Source organism: Arachis hypogaea, chromosome 2 (assembly GCF_003086295.3).
Source record: "Arachis hypogaea cultivar Tifrunner chromosome 2, arahy.Tifrunner.gnm2.J5K5, whole genome shotgun sequence".
Lineage (NCBI taxonomy): Eukaryota > Viridiplantae > Streptophyta > Magnoliopsida > Fabales > Fabaceae > Arachis > Arachis hypogaea.
In genome coordinates this window covers 29,403,688-29,412,374 of record NC_092037.1, presented here as the reverse complement: position 1 = coordinate 29,412,374, position 8,687 = coordinate 29,403,688, and the positions used below count along the sequence as shown (strand labels likewise).

The 8,687-nt window shown below is 40.3% G+C and overlaps 1 non-coding gene across 1 annotated transcript; it reads right to left on the bottom strand.

The window, feature by feature from the left end:
* Nucleotides 1-1,447: 1,447 nt before the first annotated feature.
* LOC112764114 (small nucleolar RNA R71) lies at nucleotides 1,448-1,555 on the bottom strand. Its single transcript, XR_003183015.1, has one exon. It is a non-coding gene; the product is annotated as a small nucleolar RNA R71 (small nucleolar RNA).
* Nucleotides 1,556-8,687: the final 7,132 nt, after the last annotated feature.

Sequence of the window (8,687 nt, the reverse complement as noted above, 5' to 3'; positions counted from 1 at the left end):
GCATGCATTGTTATTTGATTTTAGTTGCATTTTGATTATTCCTCACTATTAAAAATCCAAAAATATTTTTAATTTGTGTCTTTTCAAGTCAATAATACAGAGAATTGAAGATTCAGAACATACAGCAGAGGAATTACACAGAAAAAGCTGGGCGTTCAAAACGCCCAGTGAAGAAGATAGACTGGCGTTTAAACGCCAGCCAGGGTGCCTGGCTAGGCGTTTAACGCCCAAAAGGGTAGTGTTTTGGGCGTTAAACGCCAGAATGTGCACCATTCTGGGCGTTTAACGCCAGGATGGCACAAGAGGGAAGATTTTGTTTTCAAATCAATTTTTTTTTTAAGTTTTCAAATTTTTCAAAATCAAATCTTTTTCAAATCATATCTTTTCAATCATATATTTTTTAAAATCAATTTCTTTCCATTTTCAAAAATACTTGCTATCAATTAATGATTTGATTCAACATTTCAAGTATGTTGCCTTTTCTGTTGAGAAAGGTTTAATGTTTGAATCATATCTTTTCTTGATAGCCAAGTCATTAATGTGTAAAATCAAATCTTTTTAAAAAAAATGTTTTTCAAATCATATCTTCTCAATCACATCTTTTTTAAAATCAATCATAATCACATCTTTTTCAAAATAATTTTCAATCAAATCTTTTTGATTTCTAATTTCAAAATCTTTTTCAAAAATCACTTGATTTCTTTTCCACTCTTGGTTTTCGAAAATCAATTAGTGTTTTTCAAAATGTTTTAAAAATCTCTTACTTGATTTTCGAAAATTCTTCCCTTCTTCTCACATTCTTCTTCTACCTCTTCCTTCTATTTTTCTATTCCTCTGACACCTCAAGGAATCTCTATACTGTGACATAGAGGATTCCACATTTTCTTGTTCTCTTCTCTTTCATATGAGCAGGAGCAAAGACAAAAGCATTCTTGTTGAGGCTGATCCTGAATCTGAAAGGACCTTGAAGCGAAAGCTAAGAGAAGCTAAGGCACAACTCTCTGTAGAGGACCTAACAAAAATCTTCAAAGAAGAAGAACACATGGCAGCCGAAAACAACAACAATGCCAACAATGCAAGGAAGGTGCTGGGTGACTTTACTGCACCTACTCCCGACTTCTATGGGAGAAGCATCTCTATCCCTGCCATTGGAGCAAACAACTTTGAGCTTAAGCCTCAATTAGTTTCTCTAATGCAACAGAATTGCAAGTTTCATGGACTTCCATTGGAAGATCCTCATCAGTTTTTAGCTGAATTCTTGAAAATCTGTGACACTGTCAAGACTAATAGGGTTGACCCTGAGGTCTACAGACTTATGCTATTCCCTTTTGCTGTAAGAGACAGAGCTAGAACATGGTTGGATTCTCAACCTAAAGAAAGCCTGAACTCTTGGGAAAAGCTAGTCAATGCCTTCTTGGCAAAGTTCTTTCCACCTCAAAAATTGAGTAAGCTTAGAGTGGAAGTCCAGACCTTCAGACAGAAGGAAGGAGAATCCCTCTATGAAGCTTGGGAAAGATACAAACAATTAATCAGAAAGTGTCCCTCTGATATGCTTTCTGAATGGAGCATCATAGGTATTTTCTATGATGGTCTCTCTGAACTATCCAAGATGTCTTTGGATAGCTCTGCTGGAGGATCTCTTCATCTGAAGAAGACGCCTACAGAAGCTCAAGAACTAATTGAAATGGTTGCAAATAACCAATTCATGTACACTTCTGAAAGGAATCCTGTGAACAATGGGACAAATCAGAAGAAAGGAGTTCTTGAGATTGATACTCTGAATGCCATATTGGCTCAGAACAAGATATTGTCTCAACAAGTCAATAGGATTTCTCAAAGTCTGTCTGGAATGCAAAATGCACCAGGTAGTACTAAGGAAGCTTCATCTGAAGAAGAAGCTTATGATCCTGAGAACCCTTCAATGGAAGAGGTAAATTACATGGGAGAACCCTATGGAAACACCTATAATCCTTCATGGAGGAATCATCCAAATCTTTCATGGAAGGATCAACAGAGACCTCAACAAGGTTTCAACAATAATAATGGTGGAAGAAACAGGTTTGGCAATAGCAAGCCTTTTTCATCATCTTCTCAGCAACAGACAGAGAGTTCTAAGCAGAATACCTCTGACTTAGCAACCATGGTCTCTGATCTAATCAAAACCACTCAAAGTTTCATGACTGAAACAAGATCCTCCATTAGAAATTTGGAGGCACAAGTGGGTCAGCTGAGCAAGAAAGTTACTGAACTCCCTCCTAGTACTCTTCCAAGCAATACAGAAGAAAATCCAAAAGGAGAGTGCAAGGCCATCAACATGGCCGAATTAGGAGAGGAGTAAGAGGCAGTGAACGCCACTAAGGAAGACCTCAATGGACGTCCACTGACCTCCAATAAGTTTCCCAATGAGGAACCATGGGAATATGAGGCTCAAAATGAGACCATAGAGATTCCATTGGACTTACTTCTGCCATTCATGAGCTCTGATGAGTATTCTTCCTCTGAAGAGGATGAGTATGTCACTGAAGAGCAAGTTGCTAAATACCTTGGAGCAATCATGAAGCTAAATGACAAGTTATTTGGAAATGAGACTTGGGAGGATGAACCTCCTTTGCTCACCAAAGAACTGGATGACTTGTCTAGGCAGAAACTGCCTCAAAAGAGACAGGATCCTGGGAAGTTTTCAATACCTTGTACCATAGGCACCATGACCTTCAAGAAGGCCTTGTGTGACCTAGGGTCAAGTGTAAACCTCATGCCCCTCTCTATAATGGAGAGGCTAGGGATCTTTGAGGTGCAAGCTGCAAAAATCTCACTAGAGATGGCAGACAACTCAAGAAAACAAGCTTATGGACTTGTAGAGGATGTTCTGGTAAAAGTTGAAAACCATTACATCCCTGCTGATTTCATAGTCCTAGAGACTGGGAAGTGCATGGATGAATCCATCATCCTTGGCAGGCCCTTCCTAGCCACAGCAAAGGCTGTGATTGATGTTGATAGAGGAGAATTGATCATTCAAGTGAATGAAGAATCCTTTGTGTTTAAGGCTCAAGGATATCCCTCTGTCACCATGGAGAGGAAGCATGAAGAGCTTCTCTCAAAATAGAGCCAAACAGAGCCCCCACAGTCAAACTCTAAGTTTGGTGTTGGGAGGCCACAACCAACTTCTAAGTTTGGTGTTGAACCCCCACACTCAAACTCTAAGTTTGATGTTGGGAGGTTCCAATATTGCTTTGAGCATCTGTGAGGCTCCATGAGAGCCCACTGTCAAGCTATTGACATTAAAGAAGCGCTTGTTGGGAGGCAACCCAATGTTATATTTTATATATTTTTCTTTGTTATTTTATGTTTTTTGTAGGTTGATGATCATGAGAAGTCACAAAAACAATTGAAAAAGCAAAAACAGAATGAAAAACAGAAAGAAAAACAGCACACCCTGGAGGAAGAACCTGCTGGCGTTTAAACGCCAGTAAGGCTAGCAGATGGGCGTTTAACGCCCAGTCTGGCACCATTCTGGGCGTTTAACGCCAGAAAGGGGCACCAGACTGGCGTTAAACGCCAGAAAAGGGCAAGCACTTGGCGTTAAACGCCAGAAATGGGCACCAGCCTGGCGTTTAACGCCAGAATTGGCTCAAAACGCAATTTTGCATGCCATTTGGTGCAGGGATGACTTTTCCTTGACACCTCAGGATCTGTGGACCCCACAGGATCCCCACCTACCCTACCACTCTCTCTCTTCTTCACCAATCACCTCAACACCTCTTCCCCAAAAACCCTTCAAATTCAAACCACTTTCCCTCCCACACTCACCCTCCTATAGCCGAACCATAACCCTCCCCCCACCCCTATATAAACCCATCTTCACTCCTTCATTTTCACACAACCTAAACACCACTTCTTCCCCTTTTTGGCCGAACACAAAAGCCATTCCCTTCTACTTCATTTCTTCTTCTTCTACTCTCTTCTTTCTTCTTTTGCTCGAGAACGAGCAAACCTTTTAAGTTTGGTGTGGTAAAAGCATTGCTTTTTGTTTTTCCATAACCATTTATGGCATCCAAGGCCGGAGAAACCTCTAGAAAGAGGAAAGGGAAGGCAAAAGCTTCCACCTCCGAGTCATGGGAGATGGAGAGATTCATCTCAAGGGTGCATCAAGACCACTTCTATGAAGTTGTGGCCTTAAAGAAGGTGATCCCCGAGGTCCCTTTCAAACTCAAAAAGAGTGAATATCCGGAGATCCGACATGAGATCCGAAGGAGAGGTTGGGAAGTTCTTACCAACCCCATTCAACAAGTCAGAATCTTAATGGTTCAAGAGTTCTATGCCAATGCATGGATCACCAAGAACCATGATCAAAGTGTGTACCCGGATCCAAAGAATTGGCTTACCATGGTTCGGGGGAAATACTTGGATTTTAGTCCGGAAAATGTAAGGTTGGCATTCAACTTGCCCATGATGCAAGGAGATGAACATCCTTACACTAGAAGGGTCAACTTTGATCAAAGGTTGGACCAAGTCCTCACAATCATATGTGAAGAGGGCGCCCAATGGAAGAGAGATTCAAGAGAAAAGCCGGTTCAATTGAGAAGGCATGACCTCAAGCCCGTGGCTAGAGGATGGTTGGAGTTTATCCAACGCTCAATCATTCCCACTAGCAACCGGTCCGAAGTTACTATAGACCGGGCTATCATGATTCATAGCATCATGATTGGAGAAAAAATAGAAGTTCATGAGGTTATATCCCAAGAACTCTATAAGGTGGTGGACAAGTCCTCTACCTTGGCAAGGTTAACCTTTCCTCATCTCATTTGTCTCCTCTGTTATTCAGTTGGAGTTGACATAGAGGGAGACGTCCCCATTGATGAGGACAAGCCCATCACTAAGAAGAGGATGGAGCACACAAGAGATCCCACTCATCATGAGGTCCCTGAGATTCCTCAAGGGATGCACTTTCCTCCACAAAACTATTGGGAGCAACTAAACACCTCCCTAGGAGAACTGAGTTCCAACATGGGACAACTAAGGGTGGAGCACCAAGAACATTCCATTCTCCTCCATGAAATTAGAGAAGATCAAAGAATCATGAGAGAGGAGCAATTAAGACAAGGAAGAGACATTGAGGAGCTCAAGCACTCCATAGGATCTTCAAGAGGAAGAACAAGCCGCCATCACTAAGGTGGACCCGTTCTTTAATTTCCTTGTTCTTTATTTTCCTGTTTTTCGAATTTTATGCTTATGCTTAGCTATGTTTGAATCTTGTGATCATTAGTGTCTTAGTGTCTATGCCTTAAAGTTATGAATGTCCTATGAATCCATCACCTCTCTTAAATGAAAGATGTACTTAATTGAAAAAGAAAAGAATTGCATGAATTTTGAATTTTATAACAGTTTAATTATTTTGATGTGGTGGCAATACTTTTGTTTTCTGAATGTACGCTTGAACAGTGCATATGTATCTTGAATTTGTGGTTCATGAATGTTGGCTCTTGAAAGAATGATGAAAAAGGAGACATGTTACTGAGGATCTGAAAAATCATAAAAATGATTCTTGAAGCAAGAAAAAGCAGTGAATACAAAAAAAAGAAGGAAACAAAAAAAAAAGAAAGAAAAAAAAAGAAAGAAATAAAGTTGTGATCCAAGGCAAAAAGAGTGTGCTTAAGAACCCTGGACACCTCTAGTTGGGGACTCTAGCAAAGCTGAGTCACAATCTGAAAAGGTTCACCCAATTATGTGTCTGTGGCATGTATGTATCCGGTGGTAATACTGGAAGACAGAGTGCTTTGGGCCACGGCCAAGACTCAATAAGTAGCTATGTTCAAGAATCATCATACTTAACTAGGAGAATCAATGACACTATCTGGATTCTGAGTTCCTAAAGAAGCCAATCATTCTGAATTTCAAAGGATAGAGTGAGATGCCAAAACTGTTCAGAGGCAAAAAGCTAAAAGCCCCGCTCATCTGATTAATACTGATCTTCATAGATGTTTTTGGAATTCATTGCATATTCTCTTCTTTTTATCTTATTTGATTTTTAGTTGCTTGAGGACAAGCAACAATTTAAGTTTGGTGTTGTGATGAGCGGATAATTTGTATGCTTTTTGGCATTGTTTTTAGTATGTTTTTAGTATGATCTAGTTAGTTTTTAGTATATTTTTATTAGTTTTTTGTTAAAATTCACTTTTCTGGACTTTACTATGAGTTTGTGTGTTTTTCTGTGATTTCAGGTATTTTCTGGCTGAAATTGAGGGACCTGAGCAAAAATCTGATTCAGAGATTGAAAAGGACTGCAGATGCTGTTGGATTCTGACCTCCCAGTGGATTTTCAGGAGCTACAGAAGCCCAATTGGCGCGCTCTTAACGGCGTTGGAAAGTAGACATCCTGGGCTTTCCAGCAATATATGATAGTCCATACTTTGCCCAAGATTTGATGGCCCAACCCGGCGTTCAAAGTCACCTTCAGAATTTCCAGCGTTAAACGCCGGAACTGGCACCAAAATGGGAGTTAAACGCCCAAACTGGCACAAAAGCTGGCGTTTAACTCCAAGAGGAGTCTCTACACGAAAATGCTTTATTGCTCAGCCCAAGCACACACCAAGTGGGCCCGGAAGTGGATTTTTATGTCATTTACTCCTCTGTAAACCTTAGGCTACTAGTTCTCTATAAGTAGGACTTTTTACTATTGTATTTAGATATCGGGGTAGCTATCTTTATTCTTATGCTATCTTAGATCATTGGGAGGCTGGCCATTCGGCCATGCCTAGACCTTGTTCTTATGTATTTTCAACGGTGGAGTTTCTACACACCATAGATTAAGGTGTGGAGCTCTGCTGTACCTCGAGTATTAATGCAATTACTATTGTTCTTCTATTCAATTCGCTTGTTCTTGTTCTAAGATATCACTTGTTCTTCAACTTGATGAATGTGATGATCCGTGACACTCATCATCATTCTCACCTATGAACGTGTGCCTGACAACCACCTACGTTCTACCTTAGATTGGGTGAATATCTCTTGGATTCCTGATACACGATGCATGGTTGATCGCCTGACAACCGAGTGCTCGCCTGACAACCGAGCCAGCCATTCCGTGAGATCAGAGTCTTTGTGGTATAGGCTAGAACTGATGGCGGCATTCAAGAGAATCCGGAAGGTCTAACCTTGTCTGTGGTATTCTGAGTAGGATTCAATGATTGAATGACTGTGACGTGCTTCAAACACCTGAAGGCGGGGCGTTAGTGACAGACGCAAAAGAATCACTGGATTCTATTCCGGCCTGATCGAGAACCGACAGATGGATAGCCGTGCCGTGACAGGGTGCGTTGAACATTTCCACTGAGAGGATGGGAGGTAGCCACTGACAACGGTGAAACCCTTGCATAAGCTTGCTATGGAAAGGAGTAAGAAGGATTGGATGAAGACAGTAGGAAAGCAGAGAGACGGAAGGGACACAGCATCTTCATGCGCTTATCTGAAATTCCCACCAATGAATTACATAAGTATCTCTATCTTTATCTTTATGTTTTATTCGTATATCACCCATATCCATTTGAGTCTACCTGACTAAGATTTACAAGATGACCATAGCTTGCTTCATACAAACAATCTCTGTGGGATCGACCCTTACTCGCGTAAGGTTTATTACTTGGACGACCCAGTACACTTGCTGGTTAGTTGTGCGTAGTTGTGTTTATGCCATGGTATTGAACACCACGTTTTTGGGGTTCATTACCGGTGATTATGAGAGTTGTGAAAAGTATTGTTCACAATTTCGCGCACCATCCATCCTGGCGTTAAATGCTCAGAATGGTATACATTCTGGCATTTAACGCCCAAATTGCTACCCTTTCGGGTGTTAAACGCCTAGCCAGGCACCCTGGCTGGCGTTTAAACGCTAGTTTTCCTTCTTCACTGGGTGTTTTGAACGCCCAGCTTTTTCTGTGTAATTCCTCTGCTGTATGTTTTGAATCTTCAATTCTCTGTATTATTGACTTGAAAAGACACAAATTAAAATTTTTTTTGGATTTTTAATGATGAGGAAAAATCAAAATGCAACTAAAATCAAATAAACAATGCATGCAAGACACCAAACTTAGAAGTTTGTATACTACTCACACTAACAAATTGAGAATGCATATGAGAAACAACAAAACACACAAAACAAGAGAATTTAAAGATCAGAGCAAGTAAATCATCAAGAACAACTTGAAGATCAATGAAGACACATGATAAATGCAAGAAGAACAGAAACATGCAATTGACACCAAACTTAAAATGAGACACTAGACGCAAACAAGAAATATTTTTGGTTTTTATGATTTTGTAATTTTTTTTTGGTTTTTTCGAAAATTATGTGGAAAAAGAAAATAAAGAGGATCAAAACTTTTAATAAGAATTCCAGGAATCATGCAATGTTAGTCTAAAGCTTCAATCTAAAGGAATTAGACATGGCTAGCCAAGCTTCAGCAGGACATTGCATTCAAGAGCTAAATTGATGAAGATCAATCAGCTTTGGTGATGATAAGAACATCACCTTGAAACACTAGAATTCGTTCTTAAAAATTCTGAAAAATACCTAATCTAAGCAACAAGATGAACCGTCAGTTGTCCAAACTCAAACAATCCCCGGCAACGGCGCCAAAAACTTGGTGCACGAAATTGTGATCATCAATGGCGCCATCAACATGGTACGCACA